The 20,991-nt window shown below is 43.2% G+C and overlaps 1 pseudogene; it reads right to left on the bottom strand.

Annotated features, from left to right (window-relative positions):
* Nucleotides 1–480: 480 nt before the first annotated feature.
* LOC138775108 (uncharacterized) lies at nucleotides 481–16,835 on the bottom strand (annotated as a pseudogene).
* Nucleotides 16,836–20,991: the final 4,156 nt, after the last annotated feature.

The raw sequence follows: 20,991 nt of genomic DNA, 5'->3' as shown, positions 1-20,991 counted from the left end.
TGAGGAGTAAGGCATGTCTGATACCTTCATCTCAGCGTATTCCCGTGCTGTTATTGTGCCCGGTAAGCCATTAGGAGTACTGGGGGCGTGGCTAACTCCCCTCTGAGCCCTTTGGCCAGCCCCCTCTATTAATACTCATTAGAGGGGGTGGCAGGGGGCAGGCTAGATTGGAGCTCATAGGGGTGTTAGTCACGCCCTCGGTGTGCCTAATCTCGAACAACCAACAGCAGGGCTACGGGGCTGAAGATGAAGGTAACGGACATACCTTGATCCCAGCACCCGTGCTCACTAGGGGCTATAAGCAGGTTAGATTCATCTAACCTGCTGATAGTTCCCCTTTAATAGGTTGAATTCCCACCAGTCATAATATTATATGGTATATGCTATTAAGTCTATGATAGGACTGGCCCTTAGGGCTTCTGCAAACTTCCTAAACAGAGGCAAGCCAGTGGTGTAAGTGCCTACAACGTTTGGCTAAGAGGACTTAGTAGATAGGCCTGCTCCCACACTAGCTCGCCCCTATGGGGGTATTAGATACTACTATTTTATATACTGGGCCTTAGTAACAAATCCCCATAAAACCTTGTAACAGACATTGATCAGTCCAAGCTGCATTATTCACACTAGAGACGTAAGGTGCAAGCAGATACGAGTCTGAAAGTCACATTGCTCTTTGAAGGATTTCCAAACATTGAGGTTAATGTGTTACATATAAACCCAGCTTCCTGGCCGCCTCTGATATGCGAGGGTTCTTCTTCTGTGGGAAGGATAGTAGACCAGTTTCTCTGTAGGAGAACTTGGCTTGGAGTTCGGAAAAGGGTACTGACTCCACGAGGAAGGGATGGGGTTTTTAAGTGAAGATTTCCTGCGGAAACTAATAGAATGGTGATCACCATTCGGCTCTTTCGTTTCCATTGTCTTAGTATTAGGTACTGGCACATTTATTGGCCGACTTTCCGAACTCAGAAGCCGTTCAAACAGTACAGTTTTGTTAATGTTTCTGTCAAGCTCTAGTGAGTTGGTTTCAGGAACAGGTTGACTATTTAGCTGCACCATACGATGGATGTTTAGATGTGCATGCCAAGTGCCATTTTTCCTTTAGATAGTTTTTATCAGTCAATTCTAGAGTGACCTCTTTAACGGGGATCTGGTCCATAAGGCCTTATGTTTCCCAGCTCTGTGATTGACTTGGACAGTATTCACGTCTGGTTCTCGTAAAATCAGTTCATTGTCACCTGCAAAGAAGTTCAGTTACAATAAATGGCATTGTATTGCTTTTTTAAATTTTCGAAATTTAATTTTACAACAAATCACAATTCTAAGAAAAAACAAACAAACAATAGAATGTTTTTATCTAAAATTAAATTGTCTGTGTTTGAAATGTTCATGTTCTTGGATGATCTTTCAGGGCAAAATGCTCCTCAGAATGTTTCCAGAGAGACTGTTCATTTTTCATTCAGTGTCATTGATCATGTGAGACCAGTTTGAATAATTGTAACTGACGAAATGGACTAAAATCGTTCAACCTACATCTTTCAAATGTGTACGGCCAACATTACTCCATAACCTAATCAGTCATCACATTTTCAGAATCATTCTATAGATAATGGATGAATGTTGGCCAGGCAGGTCCAGTTGACCATCTAATGTGTATGGTGACCTTCTGACCCATCCTAGGTGGTGGATGACAAATGACATAACAACTGGGCAGTTGGATTTCAACTCAACTTTTTTTCTATCTCTGAGAGATAAATTATCGCTAGAGGATTCTGGCTGTGGCATACTGGACTAACCTATACATATAATATAGCATCTTTTTATCTATACATAACATATAGCATCTTTTTGTATTTTGATGTGAATTACTTGAAATTGCAGTGTTCTTCATGCAATTTTGTGGGAAACTGGGGCAAAGCTAAAAAGAACTCATTAACAGATAGAAGTTCAAGGACCATTGGTGATGTCAACAAGGGTCCTTTCAGCCCTAGATATAACATAAATGGGGAGAGGTAATGAGGATATATAGGGAGCTTGTAAGGAAAGCTGAGGGGGACATAACATTTGTTTTGGGGGGGAAAGAGCAGAAATCTTTATGAAACAGCAGGTAATGAGAGAGAGGGGCCATGATAGACAGTCTAGGTAAGAGAGGGGAGTGGCAGCCTATAAGAGAGGATGCCTTTTAGTCTGATTGGGAGTCTGAATTGATTTTGAAGTCTGGCTGGGGACCCATTATTTTGTATATTTATGTATACCTGTCCAGCTCTGCCACAGCTGCCGGTTCCCAGGCCACCCACTTTAGGTCGCTGTCAGTATTTGAAAACATTTAATGATGTCCTATAGGGCATAGCCGGTTTGCATAGAGTCTATGCTGAGCCACCATTTCTGGAGGGAGATGCACATCATTGTATGTTGCTGTAACACTTACAGTGAAGCCTAGAGGCTGTTAGGGATCCAGCAGCTGCAGCGGAGCAGGACAGGTAAGTATACATTAATGAAATGCCCCCTGCAGCCCTGGCAGCATGGCTAATAATGCATCTTTCACGAACAACCCTTTAATGTAATGGGCAGTGCTGTAGGTACAGTCATGGGGTAACACATGGGGCAATAGAGGGCACAGTAACATCGATAGAAGCAGGATGGCAGTGAAACAGAGTTGTATTGTTAGAGAGTCTGAGAATGGCTACAAAAATAGCCAAACTTACCACTGTTACTGTACTGTACTGTATTCATACATTTCCAGGAGCAATAACAGAGGAACATTACGGTCCTCAGTTTTAAGAAAAAGTGCATAATTGCTATTTTTATGGGAAATAGTATTTATTATTACAGACACATATTAAATATTCCTCCGGAAGACTCTTATGTTCACACTGGTGTGTTATACTATATAATCCTACAGGGCAGATCGTGTTTGATATGTAACCTGTGTAATATACTTCTTCTCCTTGTCCACGTTTGCCTCTGAGGGATGAGGGTTAATGGAACTCTATTTACAAAGCTTCCTTGGCACATACAGATTCCTATGAGGTAACTTTGTACACGTGGCAATAAGGTCTGTGTTTTGGAGTGAACCCAGCGGTGAGATTAAAGAAATCTAAGCTCTGCCATGTATCTAGGCACTCTGCGGTATATGGTCAATGCTGTTCACAATGACCATTGAAGGGTACAGGAAAACAATACTTTTATCACATGCCAGTACAACCTACACACAGCTGCAGCATTATAAAGCCAGAGAGGCACATTAGCTGATATCCAGATTGTGTTGTTAGGCTATGTTCACACACCGTACTTTATATGAAAAGAACGGCCGTTTTGCGAACGAGCAACGATAAAAATAGGTCCAGGTCTTATAAAGCGATCAACGATTTCTCGTTCGGTCATTAATCGTTAACTGCATTTCAACCGAATGATTATCGTTTAGATTCAAACAATTTAACGATAATCTGAACGATAATCGTCCGGTGGAATAGGGCCCTAAGTCACAGAGGAACGGGGCCTGTGGCGCCAATGTTGGCAGAGATATAGGGCACCATGGCTGTGAAGCCATGCCCATGTCCACCAACAATAACATGCATTTTTTAAGGAAAGAGACCACCAACAAATTCTTTATACGGTAAGATATGAAATGTCCACAATATAAGCTTAAGAATGGTGCTGAGAACTCCTTATATGAAAAGGGGGTGAAAATATACTTTAGGCTACAAACACACTTGCCGGATCCGCAGCGAGTTATCTCGCTGCGTATTTGCAGCGAGACTCGCTGCGGATCCCAGCCCTATTCTTTCAAAGGCAGACAATATCGCAGCAGAGATGTACATCCCTGCTGCGATTTTGTCTGCAGCCCGCCCCATTAACCCCCCGGCCGCCGGAGATTATACACTACCCGGTCCCCGCTCCTGCTTGCTTCGGGGCAGGAGCGGGGACCCGGTAATGTATAGCCTGGCTGCCCCTGCGGCCGGGGGCTGCGGGGGATCGTGCGGCCGGGGGCTGCGGGGGGCGATCGTGCGGCCGGGGCTGCGGGGGATCGCGCGGCCGGGGGTTGCGGGGAATCGTGTGGCCGGGGGCTGCGGGGGATCGTGCGGCCGGGGGCTGCGGGAAATCGTGCGGCCGGGGCTGGGGGATATTGTGCGGCCGGGGGCTGCGGGGGACGATCAGTGCTGCTGAGGGGGCGATCGGGGCAGCAGGGGGGCGGCCAGGCTATATATTACCGGGTCCCCGCTCCTGCCCCGAAGCAAGCAGGAGCGGGGACCCGGTAATGTATAATCTCCGGCGGCCGGGGGGTTAATGGGGCGGGCTGCAGACAAAATCGCAGCAAGGATGTACATCTCTGCTGCGATATTGTCTGCCATTGAAAGAATAGGGCCGGGATCTGCAGCGAGAGGACTCGCTGCAGATCCGGCAAGTGTGTTTGTAGCCTAAAGCTAAGTGGAATGGGGCCTTGGTTAAAGAGTAACTTGGATTGAGAGCTTTTTGCTTGAAAAGCTTACAGTTTTTCAAAATTATAACTTTTTTAAGAGCATTGCTTTGGTTTAAGAGCTCACAATACTGGGTAGAAGGGGGAGTGAGGAAGGGCACAGTGTGCATAGGGGGGTTTGCAGCACTGTACTCTGACCCAGAAAGTCTCCCTCACCTTCCAAATCATAGCAGATCCACTTCAGGCTTGCATCAGGGGACAAGACTTTGGAGGTAATCTTGCCATAACTGTAACCCCGGTAATCTTGCCATAACTGTAACTGTGCCCACATATGCCCTGCTCATTCCTTCATGCTCCCTGCAGTCTTTGTCAGCCCTTGTATTTCCCATCCTCTCCAATTCTGCTATAATGTGCATGCACTCACGCTCAGCTATACACACTGCTGCTATAATGTGCCTGCACTTACACTCAGCTATTCACACTGCTGTATAGAAAGGTTTCTGTCACTGTCCTGCTGCACAGCTCTGTAATTCTCATTGGTCCATGGTGAACACACACCCCTTCCCCATTGCTGTCATGTGACCACACAGACCTCTGCCAGCAGCCCTGCTTCTCTATTCTAGCCTGTTGTACTACACTACTGCATTATGGGGATCTGCAGCTCCATCCTATATCTACAAACTGCTGCTGTTCTTTTCAGGTTTATTCCCTTACTATACATTATACTCCACATGCTGATTGCTATACTGTACAGTAACTAATCATTTAACATATTCAGCTGTTTCTGAATGTTTGTTTTACATGTTATTTAGAATAAAAAATCATTATTTTGAGGGTGTGGAACCAATTTTCTGCTTTTCAATGATTTCTTATGGGTAAATTTGCTTTGGTTTAAGAGTGATTCGGATTACAAGCACAGTCCCGGAACGAACTATGCTTGTAATCCAAGGCACCACTGTACTGTATATTAAAAAAACAAGACGTAGGACTATCCTAAAGGACCCTGGCGTCTAGATTCTGTGTTTATTCGGTGGTTCAACCATTGTACCTGGATATCTTCTCAAACTAACGCCAAATGGTAAAAACAAGTAAAAAAAAGGTTGTAAAAAGTGGCCTTTTTATTTTTTATTGAAAACAATATGTGTGATACACCTGCCTAAAAACATATACACAGTTTATATTCTGATGGTGGGTTATTTATATAAGATAGTGTCGGACACACCTGACAGATACGGTGCTGTGTACAACATGGATGACCGGAGATAGAATAAACAGAGATGTCAGATATGGAGAAAGTACTGTTGTTCAGTTGCATGGAATATTTTGCCAAAGCAAACGTACAATCTCCTGAGTGCTGACTGCTCCTCAGATATAACGGATAAGCGATATAATGGGGCATTATATAGAAAACAAACAAAGGGCAGCATTATCTGTGATTTCTCAGAGGATCAGATGTAGTGTTAGTGCATAGAGCAGTAAGACACAGTGCAAACATCTCATGAGTAGTAGTCAAAGCTGAAAGCCCCATTATGGCCTTTATGGCTTCACAAGAGGTTTACACATTACTCAACAAACCTACTTAGGTGTTTTACCTTCTTATAAATCTACTGTTCTTTTTTCTCTTTTGTTTGCTTTTACAGTATAAACCACCTGAACAATGACACTCCTGTAGAAAAGGGTCTTTTTGATATAATTTTTTTTTTTTAAGTTTATTCGACTCTAGTGCAATGCAATGGAACCCCACAAAATGTGTAATGTGCCATATAAGTTCTTTTTTTACAATGGTAGTCAAAAGGAGATAAATGAAAATGTATCATTATTTTGCATAATTTTTGAACCATATGGTGTATACACAAAGGGGGACATTTATCAATGTTGCGCCCCTGGCATATGCTAGCTGTGTCCCCTGCTTGGGTGGGCAGGGGGCGTGGCAAGACTGGAAGGAGGTGTGGCCTCCTTCCGTGCTTGATTTATTATGATTTACACCTCAGGAGCAGGTGTAGATTTCTGCACCCGACATACCGCAGTTGTATCCCCCGCTGGGAGGAAGTGTGGCAGGCTTAAATCATGGCAGAAATCTACACCTGCACAGGAGCATGTGTAGATTTCTGTGCCCAATGTTGTCAGGTGCTGGTCAGGCTGGTTTCGCCTCTTAGTAAATCCGGCGGGAAAATTGGGGGTGAGGCCGAATGTAAGGCCGGCAGCATAGTACGCCGGTCTTCATAAATGTCCTCCAAAATATACACTGCAAACACAAAGGGGCATATTAATTATTCTTTTTGCACCATTATTCCAGCCTATTTTGTGTTTTTGCTCAGGGTGTAAACTTTTACGCATCATTTATAAAGCAGTTTTAGCTACTTTTCATCAGTTTATCCCTGCTGTGGCATTTTTTAAAATCTTTGCTCGGAGGGGACGTAGTTTAAAGGAGAAGTCAGGCGAAAATTTTGATTAAAGTATTGTATTGCCCCTAAAAGTTATACAAATCCCCAATATGCACTTATTACGGGAAATGCTTATAAAGTGCTTTTTTCCCTGCACTTACTACTGCATCAAGGCTTCACTTCCTGGATAAAATGGTGATGTCACGACCCGACTCCCAGAGCTGTGCGGGCTGTGGCTGCTGGAGAGGATGATGGCAGGGGGACACTGAGGGGCACAGGGCACTGGATGGACACTGAGCATCCCTCTGCCATCATCCTCTCCAGCAGCCACAGCCCGCACAGCTCTGGGAGTCGGGTCGTGACATCACCATTTTATCCAGGAAGTGAGTCTGTGAGTTTGTGTGCAATCGCAAAAAAACATAAAATAAAAAGCACAAATGATGAATAGGCCTCAAAATGTATCCTGTGGGAAAATGCATTCTGCAAGGCCATGTGTTTTTTGTCATTAAGTAGTTTTGTTCCTTTTTAATTGGTAACTGTATATCTTTCCATTGCATCATTTGTGGAGCCATATGTTTGGTGTACACACAGAATGTATACTGCACAGTGAACAGACCTTTAAGGCAGATATGAAGAACCTTCGTCCTTCCAGCTGTTGCAAACTACAATTCCCATCATGCCTGGACTGCCTTTGGATGAGGAACCACAGGTTTCCCATCCTTGCTTTACAGAATTACATGGGTTATCCTGTGTTAGAAAAACATGGCCCCTTTTTTCCCCAGATTCAAAACAAATCTTAGGGGAGATTTATCAAACATGTGAAGTGAAACTGGCTCAGTTGCCCCTAGCAACCAATCAGATTCCACCTTTCATTCCTCACAGACTCTTTGGGAAATGGAAAGGTGGAATCTGATTGGTTGCTAGGGGCAACTGAGCCAGTTTCATTTCACACCATTTTTAATAAATCTCCCCTCTTGTCTCCAGTTTGGGTGCAGGTTTTGCAACTCAGTTCCATTAAAGTCAATGGAGCTTTATTGCAAACCACACTGAGGGCTGATTTTCTAGCTTCCCTGCTGCCAGAGGCAGAATTTGAAATCGGGCAATTCCTCCTGTCAGAGAAGGACACTATGCAGGGCGAGGAGCCAGGCAGCAGCTTAGCTTTTACGATGCACACAGTGTGCTAGGAGCCAGCAGCAGCTTCTCCTGTCAGAGAACACACTGTGAAGGGGGTGGAGCCAGGGCAGCAGCTTCTCCTGTCAGAGAACACACTGGTGCAGGGGAAGAGAGCCAGGCAGCAGCTTCTCCTTTTAAAGAAGACACTGTGCAGGGGAGGAGCCAGGCAGCAGCTTCTCCTGTTCAGAGAAGAGACTGTGCAGGGGAAGGAGCCATGCAGCAGTTTAAAAAATAACAAAGAGCTGGGTGGAATTGCTGCTGCCTCAGGGACCAGAGAATCTGCCTGAGGCAAAAATCATCGATCCGCCTCATGGCAAAAGTGTCCCTGACCACACCTGAAGTGGAGACAAGAGTGGTGAATAAAGTAGCTTTTGTTTTTCTAACACTGCATAACCCCTTTGAACCACAACTGTCAGATCTCTTTACATGTCTGTTTTACTAAATGTTTTTTGAGATAATTCTGCATTAGGTTTTCTGTATTGTGGTGTGTCTGTTGTTCCACCTGGTAATGTAAATTGTCATTTGGGTGTCACCATATCCCTTAAAGGGGTGTGTTACTCCAAACTTTGACACTGTCCAATCAGCGCTAACAGTGGCAAACTGTGTAGGGGGAATAGCAACACCCACTTGTCAATTTATACAGCAGAACACCGCAACACAGACTTCTAACAGAAAAGGGTAAATGCTGCAATGTGAACAGACCGGACATATATGTTTCTAAATATAACAAATCTATCTACATCTATTACATCCTTAGTTGAATATTTAGAATAAACATAATGATTTTGTTGCTTTTGTCCATACATGCAGATTTTTTAATCCTAAATCTCAACCTAAATCCGTATGTATTTTAATGGCAAACATGAAATGTCATTGAGCTATCCTGAGCTATTACTTCATGTGTTCACATCCTGAATGGGAGGAGTGTGCATGCAGGTCACCAAGCTTACAATTATCTGTCAAGTGTAATTATTACAGCTATATTATCCCTTGTGACACGGAACTACAGGGCTTGTCAGGAAAAAAAAAAGATTTCCATTTATTTCACTGTAAACTACATAATTTATGTAAATGCTAATATGGAAAAACAAAGATATTTCTACAATATAACGTATCTTCAACTTTTTGAGTACAGCTACAAAAATGGGAAAAGACAAAATAAATAAAAAAAACAAAGCTGCTTTTTTCAGAAATGCAAGTAAATATCATAGGCCCAGAAGTTGCTGGTAAGTAATATAAGGTAAGTACACAGAATTCTTTTTTGGACAGTGTCCTGCAAGATCAGATTGCTCTATTCCTCAAAACCAGTAAAATAAAGGGGGTATAGCAGCATATTTACAGTTAAAAAATACAGCCCTCCAGAAGTGTTAGAGGGGATTAATAAAAAATAAAGAAAAACTGTTGTATTGCAGTTAACCTCCAATTTAAAAGGAGTCTATCAGAAATTTTATGTTGCCAAGGTCAGGATCAAATCCTAATATGCAAAAAAAAAAAAGTCTGTGGAGCCTCATTTAAGAGCCTCGAAACACAGGACTAGCCGGATATCCCTCGAGGGAAAGCATAAAATTCTGACAGGGTCCTTTGTTATTGACAAATATGATTTACTCTGAAACATAGTATAAATAAAGCTGTGGTACTATGTTAAAAGGGCATTCAGGACAAATATATACATACAGTGGTGCCTTGGATTACGAGTATAATTCGTTCCGGGACCGTGCTTGTAATCCAAATCCACTCTTAAACCAAAGCAAATTTTCCCATAAGAAACCATAAAAATGCAGACAATTGGTTCCACACCCTAAAAATAATGATTTATTGTTCTGAATAACATGTAAAACAGATAAAACAAACATTCAGAAACCGCAGAATATGTGATATTATAAGTTACTGTACAGTAATGGAGAGGATGGGAAACACAAGGGCTGACAGAGACTGCAGGGAGCATGATGGAATGAGCAGGGCAGATGTGGGCACATACATGCAGCACTCTCTGTCCGGGGAGAGAGGGGTTACAGCTATGGAGAGATTACCCCCACAGTCCTGTCCCCTGATGCAAGCCCCAGCCTGAAGTGGATCTGCCATGATTTGGAAGGTGATGGAGACTTCCTGTGTCAGAGTACAGTGCTGTAGACCCCGCTATGCAAGCCATGACCTTCCTCCACTCGCGCTCCCACCCAGTACAGGGAGCTCTTAAACCAAAGCAATGCTCTTAAACCAAATCACAAATTTAGAAAAACTGTGAGCTCTTAAATCAAACGCTCTTAAAACCAAGTTACTCTTAAACCAAGTACCACTGTATATATATATATATATATAGATAATATATATAGATATATATATTATTTATTTTCATAAAGTTATATAGCTTTGTAATATAACTTTATAAAGAAAATGTCATTTTAGAAAGCCCACACAGACAGATCCTCCATGCTTTTGAATAGACATTAAGGGGGGCTCAATATCACCAACAGTGCATCTGAAGCCCTGCAGTTCCTGCCACTGCCACTGGTGGCAGCAAGGGGGGGGGGTTATTGACGTTTAGTCAATAAAAAAATAAAAATAGATTACATTTTCTTTAATAAATATATTACAAAGTTATCTAACTTTATATAAAAAATAATAGCACTTGAAGTGTCTGGGAGGCAGACTCCAGCTTCTTCCTTCTAGAAGAGCCTGTTGGGTTTTCATGCTGCCCTTGGTTTTTCCATGGACTCCCTTGGCCACCCTCTGTATTTTTAAAAACATGTAAGTGTACAGCATGAGGCATTCACTTACAGTGTTAGATTATTAGATTACTCTTGCCCCATTGTTTTATTATTATTGTTATGCAGCCTTTTGAAGCAATAGGGAATAGCGGAGCATTGTATTTGGCTATGGTTGGAGTTCCCATATTGAGTGGATATAGCAGTGGTCGAGCTTGTGTGCTGCTGCTCTATTGAACCAGAAGCAAAAGACCTCCGATCATAAAGGTCCCAGCAGTCACACCCATACCAACCAGCTATTTAATACCTATCCCGTGGATATGTGATAACTTTTAATCTTGGCACTTAGCCTGTGTCTTTGAGATGTTTTGCCATTAAGTGGCATCCTCAGGGGGAAACAAAGAGCTAATAGCTAAAAGAACAAGGGCTGACGTAATATTTCTACTACTGTTAGGTAAATAATTTTTAGGTAACATTTATTGCCAAAAAAGTTCAAATATTAGATGCCTGGTTAACAATATGGATAGTTATGTTGTATTTTACCTGTTTCTATATCCCAGTCTCTCCAACCATGTGCTGTTCCTCTTCACCTCTTACCTGTCTCCAGCAATAACTTCACAGTCACTTTTAGAGACTAAAGAACTTTAAGAACTACTTACTACCTTACAGTCCCACGTACCTGGTTTGAAAACGATGATGTGTGTCTGTAACTTTTGTTTCTGCTTGATCCCATTGTATTGCTCCTCCAGATGATGAATATCCATCTTGCTCAGCTTCCTGGTTCCGTCTGCAGGATCCTTCTCCGTGTGACTCACTGATAATATCTCACTCATATATTTATACGCCTTTACCATTTGTTCCCACAATGAGAACTGCTCCAGCAGCCGCAGCACCCAGCCATCTCCTTCACCCTTTAATAAGCCGAGTGAAGTTCAACACCAGCCGCCAATTAAGTTTGCAAACTGGAATGATAGGAGCCGTCTGCTCAGCGCCTAGAACACTAGGTCTCTTCTAATGCTGGATGATCATTTGCTACACGTATTTCAGGTTGTCCCTGGATTGTCTCGGTTCAAAGTAAATGATAAGTACTGCACACAGAGATTATTGACTTAAGGTAGAACAGAATTTGAAGCCAAGGGAAAGTAATGGGATATAGTGCAGCCAGTAAGGAAAACACATAGCCTATAAAGGAGCATTACCATAAACTATAGCTTGGGAAATTAAATAACAAAAAGTAAAAAAATATAATATATGGATAACATCTGAATTGGAAGGCAAAACTGATTTTCTTCACATAAAACCCATTCATTTAAGAAATTCCTCTTGATCAAAGCTAAGAGACTGGGAGGAAGGTTTTATTATAAGATTTAGGGTACTACTACATGGCCGATGATGGCCTTATCTATATTGTAAACAAGTGCTGATCTGATAGATCGGTGCTCGTTAACTGGGCCTATGACACGGCCCAATAAGTGTTTAGCAAGGGCTGCACAGACATCATTAGTTATGTCCGTGCAGCCCTTACTAAAACGATTAGTGGGCTGTGTAATTGGCCCAGTAAACGATTAGTTTACAATATTAATCAGTCCTTGTAATAGTACCCTTACACTTGTCTCAGAAAGACAACTGTGGGTGCCTTGAATTGAATAGTGTGGAGTAAACAAGTATAAAGGCCCTATTAAATTGAATTCATAGGCACATACAGTTGTCTTTCTGAGACAAGGGTAAAGCTCCCAATGTGCAAAAGAGATGGCCACAGTAGCCTATCCCAACTAATAGCTTTATCCAAATTGAATGCACACAGCACAATAATCTCATATAGTGTGCATTTAACAGGAAAATTTAGTTCCCCAATAATACCATTATAACACTGTTATATAGTCCTGAGTACGCTTAACGGCCCCCATGCTGCGCTGAATCACTGGGCTCCTGACCCACCAGATGATGCTTTCTCCTGGCTTCAGGGTACATCACAACCCAGCTGACATGTCACTGTATGGTGGGATTTAGCCCGCTCAGCCAATCAGTGACTACAGAGGTATCCCGCCCCAGTTACTGACTGTCTAAGTGGGGCATCCCTCCGCTGGGTCATGACGTAGCAGCAGGTGAGATCTGCAGACTGTCAGTGGGGTCCAGGAGTAGGTCACAGTGCTGTGTGGGCCCAGACTATACCCGGGGTTAAAATGGCCTAGGCTAGATTATACCCCAGGTATATTTTGGCCTCAGCAGATTATATACCGCAGTATTAAACTCCCAGCAGTTCATTGTAGTCCGTCCGTAAGGAAATATTTCCATAAAAAATAACACAGGAGACATTTTTGTTTAGAAGAAGCAACGCTTCCTTTATTAAACATATTTGTAGGATTTTATTGGGGAGTCTTACAGGGGTATTAGCTGCATTGCACCAGGACTTGGACCATATAACAGGGACAAATCCAGCTGAAATTTACAAGTACAAACTATGGCCGTTAACCCCCCTGTAAGAGCCCCCAGCGATAGGCAGAGGTTCCATATTCTATTACATAATGCGGACGGCGGCTCTTCTGGCTCCAGTGGATTGTGAACCCGAAGAGTCACCGCCGAGTGATCCAGAGGAAAGGCGAAGAAAAAACCCCGGAGATTTCAATCTCAGGGGAAAAAATAATTCCCTTCCTGACCCCACAAGTGGCGATCGGATATCACCCTGGATCACGGCTATCATCTGCCTACCGCTGCCGGACCTCACCTATTTATGGGGATACTAGGGGCAACGTCGTCCGGTGGTCTTCCTGATGTAGGATGTTCGTTGTTGCACAAGCATCTTTCTCCCACGGGCGGTCTCTTCCTCCACGGGCGGTCCTCTTCCTCCCACGGGCGGTCTCTTCCTCCCACGGGCGTTCTTCTTGAGCTCCTCTTCCAGGCTTTCCCAACTTCAAATGCTGAAAAAACAAGTACAAAAAAAGGGGCAGGGGGAGGGGGTAGGCTCTTACCTTGTATGTACATGCAGGGGGTCGTCTTCAGCTCCTCTTCGGCTCCTTTCCCCGGCTTTACTAGCTTCAAATGCTGAATAAACAAGCAAGGTGTAATCCCACCTTGTATTTATGTGAGCGCGGTCCGTCTTCCCCTTCTTTTCCCCTTCTGCTCCTCTTTCAGGCTTTCCAACTTCAAATGCTGAAAAAGACAAGAACCAAAAAAAAAAAAGGGGGGTGGGGGGGCTCTTACCTTGTATGTATAAACGCTGTTCACCTGCTTCAATGCAGGTTCCTGATGTTCCTGATGCAGACATCCTCCTACATGCGGTCTCTCTCCCACAGGCGGCGGTCTCTCTCCCACAGGTAGCGGTTTCTCTCCCACAGACGACAGTCTCTCTCCCACAGGTAGCGGTCTTCGTCTTCTTTCAGTCTTTTCCTGCTGCAAGGCTGCAAAATACAAGCTGGAAAAATAGGGAGAGGGAAGAGACTCCTCACCTGTATAAATGAGGAGCCGGACTGCTCAGCCAGGAGGAAGCTGCAACTGAGCCGCCCCAGCTGTGTGAGATTGCTTCTATGCATATACGTCATTGTGATGTCACAGAAGGATGTGATGTCCATATGGGCGAGTCCAGTCATGTTTCTTCCCAGAAAGCCTCAGTGATATCACACCATCTAGTTACATTTGTATCCAGCTGCTCCTTGTTAGTGCGCGGTTGCTAGGCAACAGGGAGACTGTCCATAGGATTGTCCCATTACCACCCTGTAAGGTGTATCTGTCATATAAAACATCTGTGCGGCAGTCAGTAGTACAAGTCAATATAAGGAACTCTGTAATAGATTTTATTAGGCAGAAAAGCCTCTTCCTGTACTCAACCCCCCCCCCCTCCCATCTTATCTGTTCATTATCAGGCAAACTCCTCCACATCAGTGTTTCTTATACAGCATTACACGGTGCAGGTGCAGGTACAGGGGGAACGTGAAAAGTGTTAAAAACAAACAATTCATACCCCTCAGGCCATTTTATACCCCTAAAAATAGCAGCAGTGAGTGATATACACAAGAAATACTTAATTTTTTCAACATTTTGGGGGTTTCGGCTTTGTAAGATAAGTGAAAAGCTATTGATGGAAATCTTAAAAATCTAAACATATATGGGGGAGATTTATCAAACATGGTGTAGAGTGAAACTGGCTCAGTTGCCCCTAGCAACCAATCAGATTCCACCTTTCATTTTCTAAAGGTCCTGTGAGGAATGAAAGGTGGAATCTGATTGGTTGCTAGGGGCATTTGAGTCAGTTTCACTTTACACCATGTTTCATAAATCTCCCCCATAGGTGACATTTATCATTGTGTTAACACATTTTTTTTTTGCCTAATAAGGAGATTTTGTGCACTTCATAAATATCTATGCAAGACTTATTAAGGGTTTTACGCTATTTTGCATCAGTTTCCAATACCTGCAACTTTTTTCAATGTTTGCAAGGGGGGGTTGTTCTATTAACTAGTTTTCATTAGATTTATCATGTGCAATTTTTTAGTTTTTTTTGCGCAAAATCCTACCCTAGCGTAGCTTTTTACTCAAGCTGTTTTAGGCTGGGTTTACTCTGTGTTTTTGCAGTACGTTTCCCCCCCCCCCCCATACGTTTTTTTGAAAAATGGATGAAAAAAAAGGAAGCGTTTGTGTGCCTCAGTTTTGATCAGCTTTTCCATTAACTTCTATAATAAAAAAACGGATCAAAAGACGGATTAAAATGCATACTTTTTTTAGCGTACACAAAAAAACTTGATTGACCGTGTTTTTATGCTAAAAAATGCATTTTTTTGTTTGCAAACAAAGGATGAAAAAAACGGACTGCAAAAATGCAGTGTGAACCCAGCCTTAGGTATAAATTGTGGAATGAATTAAGCAAGATGTATCAAGGCACTTGCACAAAGATGTATCAAGGCACTTGCACAAAGATGTATCAAGGCACTTGCATCTAATAATAATTTCTGCGCAACAACCGTAAAATTTTGCGCAGCTTATAAAAACCTCCTCCTGCTCAAAAAATAGTGCATATGATGCACTGATTGGACAGCGCCATCTACTGTCAATTCCATGTAAGCACTGTACTGTATATCCCAACTAGAGATGAGCGAACCGGGTTCGGGTTCGAGTCCATCCGAACCCGAATGATCGGCATTTGATTAGTGGTGGCTGCTGACCTTGAATAAAGCCCTAAGGCTATGTGGAAAAACATGGATATAGTCATTGGCTGTATCTATGTTTTCCAGACAACCTTAGAGCTTTATCCAAGTTCCGCAGCCACCGTTAATCAAATGCAGATAGTTCGGGTTCGGATGGACTCGAACCCGAACCCGGTTCGCTCATCTCTAATCCCGACAAGTGGGAGCAGCTGTGTGTCCGAGTATGATTAAAAAAAAATAAATTAGCAATTAGCAAATTAGTGATAAAGTGAGAAACCAGTGAAGTGATAACATTATGACCAGGAGGGATATATTGTGGCCTAGGCTATTTTACACCCCCTCAGTAAAGAATATATCCCCTGGGGTATACTGTGGCCTAGGCCAGGGGTGAGAAAACCAATAGAGATATAGTCGGGCCTAGGCTGTTTTACACCCCCAGGTATATAGTTTATCCCTCGGGGTATACTGTGGCCTGGCTCGACATTAGATGCATATACCGTGGCCTAGGCTATGTTTCACCCCAGGGTATAGTTTGGTCTAGACTATTTTACACACCGGATATAGTTTGGTCTAGGCTATTTTTTATACCCCGGGGTATAATCTGGCCTAGGCCATTTTATACCCCGGGGTATATTCTGGCCTGGTTGGGTATAGTTTGGCCTAGGCTATTTTTACACCCATGGTATTCTCTGGCCTAGGCTATTTTATACCCCGGGGTATACTCTGGCCTAGGCCATTTTATACCCCGGGTATACTCTGGCCTGGAGGGGTATAGTTTTGCCTAGGCTATTTTGTGCCCCGGGGTATACTCTGGCCTAGGCTATTTTAAACCCCGGGGTATACTCTGGCCTAGGCCAAACTTTACCCGGGTATAATCTGGACGGGGGTTAATCTGGCCTGCTACACCGGGAAGGGTAAATATGCCTTCTTTACTATGTTCCCCCCACCCCCATATGGAAATGATTTTTTAACACCCCTGACGGACTTCTACTTTTATCTTTTTGCTTTCAAAGTGATGATTCATGCGTAATTCACTTGCCACTTTGCTTTTAAGACTGTAACAGAGTTACAGCTCCATATTACAGCTAGAAACCAAGATAAGGCCAGATATAGACACAGGAAGGCTCTGTTATCTGTCACTTTTTGTGAATTTATTGACATTTGACAAGTGATGATTCTTGTGTAATTCATATGTCACTTTGCTGTGTAGACTGGAACAAGTTAGCAGAGGATTTTATTACAGCTCCATATTACAGCTGGAAACCAATATAAGACCAGATATAGACACAGGAAGGCTGTGGTGTCACTTCCTGGAGACTGTTATAATTCATGGACATTCCATAAAGTCATGATCCACGTGTAATTCATGTCACTTTGCTGTGTAAACTGGAACAGAGTAAGCAGAGGATTTTATTACAGCTGGAAACCAAGGTAAGATCAGATATAGACTCACAGGCTCTGGTGTCACTTTTTGGAGACTGTTACAATTCATTGACATTCCATAAAGCGCACTTACTCTGCTGCACTTTACAGACAAAACAGACAGGCAGTATGCACATCCTATCCTATACGGTCAACCCAAAAGAATTTTTTTTTAAATGAATACAATGATCAAAAAGAAATGAGCAAACATTTTATTTATTTCGTGTTTCATAGCTACACCTAAAAAATATTCTTTACATGATAAATTCCCTTTTAGAATGTTTACAGGAATAACTTATTATAGTAAAGGTCATTCGAAACAAATAAGCAGGTATTAACAGTCACTGTGTTCCTGCCAGATTGGCTGCTCTCCGATACAGAAGACACAAGAGCTATTATTTTAATTGCCATGAAATGCTTCCTGAACGCATAGGACGAAAACAACCACCTGCCTCCCAGCATACCTGGGGTAATGACATCAACCTAATGCTGAAGACCAGGCTCAGGAAAGTCACCATGAAATACTTACTCTTCTACTGTTATGTTGTTTATGTTGCTTTTGGTCACATGAATACACGTGTGGAGAGTTGGTACAATCTGTTACCAAGTCTGTAAAAACTATAATAGGGCATTACACTTATAACTACTGTGCTGGATTATGCTCATAAATAACCCAATTTCCTGCTTCACACTGTTAAGCAAGCGATGTCTGTCGACACGCAGTAAAGCACTACTGCGGTTAGTGCGGTAACATCTTATATTTCATATATATATATATATATATATATATATATATATATATATATATACAGGGGCGGTCTTGGCATTTCTGGGGCCCCAAGCGAAGCTATGTCTGGGGCCCCCTCCCTCGACACGCATTCCAAAACAATAGGCCGCTGTGTGTTGCCCCCAGTAGTATATACCCCTTGTGCGCTACCGCCAGTAATATATACTCCTTGTGTGCTGCCCCCAATAGTATATACCCCTTGTGTCCTGCCCCCCAGTAGTATATACCCCTTGTTTGCTTCCCCCAGTAGTATATAGACCCCTGTGTTCCCCCAGTTATATATAGCCCCCTGTGTGCTCCCCCAGAAGTATATAGACCTCCTGTGTGCTGCCCCAGTTGTATATAGACCCCCTGTGTGCTGCCCCCAGTTGTATATACCCCCTGTGTGCTCCCCCACTAGTATATAGGCCCCCTGTGTGCTCCCTCAGGGGTATTTAGCCCCCTGTGTGCTCCCCCACTTGGATATAGACCCCTGTGTGCTCCCCAGTTATATATAGACCACCTGTGTGCCTCACAAGTAGTATATAGACCCCCTGTATGTTCTCCCAGTAGTATATAGACCCCCTGTGTGCCCCACCAGTAGTATATAGACCCCTGTGTGCTCCCCCAGTAGTATATAGCCCCCCTGTGTGCTCTCCCACTTGGATATAGACCTCCTGTGTGCTCTCCAAGTTGTATATAGCCCCCATTCTGCTGCCCCAAGTAGTATATAGACCCCCTGTGTGCTGCCCCCAGTAGTATATAGACCCCTCTGTGAAGCCCCAGTAGTCTATAGCCCCACTGTTTGCTCCCCCTGTTATATAACCCCCCTGTGTGCTCCCCCCATTTATATAGACCCCCGATGTGTGCTCCCCCAGTTAAACAGACCCCTGTGTGCTCCCCCTCCCATATAGTATATAACACAATAAAACAAACACTTATACTCACCTGGGTCCGGGTGTCTCCTCTTCTTTTCACTCTTGTGGCCGCAGGAAGGGTTTTCCCTGTGATCACAAGAGGCCGCACTCCCCTTGTCCTGGCACCGATGCTCCAGTGATGTCACTGGAGTGCCGGCACCACAAGGACAAAGCTGCCACTTGTGACCGCAGGGAAAACCCTTCCTGCGGCCACAAGAGTGACAGACAGGAAGGGGGCCAATTTCTCCCGCCCTGTCAGTGCTGCTGCATGTAACTATGAGCTCTCATTACGAGTGCTCATAGTTACAGTTCAGATGGCAGCAGCAAGCGGGGCAGCGACCCTGTCCAGCGGTCTTGAGCACAAGAGCGGGGCGTGGGGGCCCCCCTGGATGTTGGGGGCCCCAAGCGATCGCTTGGGGTGCTTGGTGCCAAAGACCGCCACTGTATATATATATATATATATATATATATATATATATATATATATATATATTTATTTATTTATTTTTTTTCATTAGGTCTCTTCATATGGCTTTATTACAACTTTATTTGAAATTGATATGTAAAAGGGCATCCATAGAGGTGTTTGGGAACTTAAAGGGGAACTCCGGCAGAAAAAAAGATCTTCCAAATCAACTAGTGTCAGAAAGTTATATAGATTTATAATTTACTTCTACAGTGGTGCCTTGGATTACGAGCATAATTCATTTGGAAAACTGCTTGTAATCCAAATTACTCTTAAACCAAAGCAAATTTCCCCATAAGAAATCATTGAAATGCAGACAACTGGTTCCACACCCTAAAAATAATTATGTTTAATTTGGAATAACATGTAAAACAGATGAAACAATTATTTAGAAACAGCTGAATATGTGATAAGTTACTGTACAGTATAACAATCAGCATGTGGAGTATAATGTATAGTAAGTGCATAAATCTGAAAAACAGCAGCAGTTTGTAGATACAGGATGGAACTGCAGATCCCCATAATGCAGGAGCGTAGTACAACAGGCTAGAATAGAGTGTGAATGGCTGAGTGTGAGTGCAGGAACATTATAGCAGCAGTGTGTATAGCTGAGTGTAAGTGCAGGCACATAGCAGCAGTGTGTATAGCTGGGTGTAAGGGCAAGCACATTATAGCAGCAGTGTGAATGGCTGAGTGTAAGTGCAGGCACATAGCAGCAGTGTGTATAGCTGGGTGTAAGGGCAAGCACATTATAGCATCAGTGTGAATGGCTGAGTGTGAGTGCAGGCACATTATAGCAGCAGCAGTGTGTATAGCTGAGTGTTAATGCAGGCAGATTATAGCAGGAATGGAGAGGATGGGAAACACAAGGGCTAATACAGACTGCAGGGAGCATGAAGGAATGAGCAGGGCAGATGTGGGCACATACATGCAGCGCTCTCTGTCCGGGGAGAGAGGGGTTACAGCTATGAAGCGATTACCTCCACAGTCTTGTCTCCTGATGCAAGCCCCAGCCTGAAGTGGATCTGCTATGATTTGGAAGGTGAGGGAGACTTCCTGTGTCAGTGTATAGTGCTGTAGACCCCGCTATGCAGACCATGCCCCTCCCCGCTTCCCCTCCCACCCAGTACAGGGAGCTCTTACACCAAAGCAAAGTTATAATTTTGAAAAAACTGTGAGCTCTTCTTGCAAAGCGCACTCAATCCAAGTTACTCAAGGTACCACTGTATTTAAAAATCTCAATCTTCCAGTATTTATTAGCTGCTGTATGACCTGCAGGATTCTTCGTAGTGTGATACAGTGCTCTCTGGTGCCAGAAGTAACTTACAAATTTAAATAACCTTTTGACACTAGTTGATTTGTTAGAAAAAAAATCTTTTCACTGGAATATCCCTTTATCTGGCATTTCTAATGTATTTAAAAAACCTCCATGTTTTTGTTAGATCCTTTAGAGTGGTAATACAGTAATTTTAGACTCTCAATGCTAATATTGAGCCCCTGACAGTCCTCACTCTCTCCATTTCAGCAGATAGGATAAAAACTGGGCTGTTTGGCAGTGTATTCAGACCAAAAGAGCCAATTTTTGACACCCTGGGACTGCTGGTAACTG

The sequence above is a fragment of the Dendropsophus ebraccatus genome, unplaced genomic scaffold (assembly GCF_027789765.1).
Source record: "Dendropsophus ebraccatus isolate aDenEbr1 unplaced genomic scaffold, aDenEbr1.pat pat_scaffold_1361_ctg1, whole genome shotgun sequence".
Lineage (NCBI taxonomy): Eukaryota > Metazoa > Chordata > Amphibia > Anura > Hylidae > Dendropsophus > Dendropsophus ebraccatus.
Note: the sequence above shows the minus strand (reverse complement) of the source record. Positions and strands in the feature narration are given on the sequence as shown.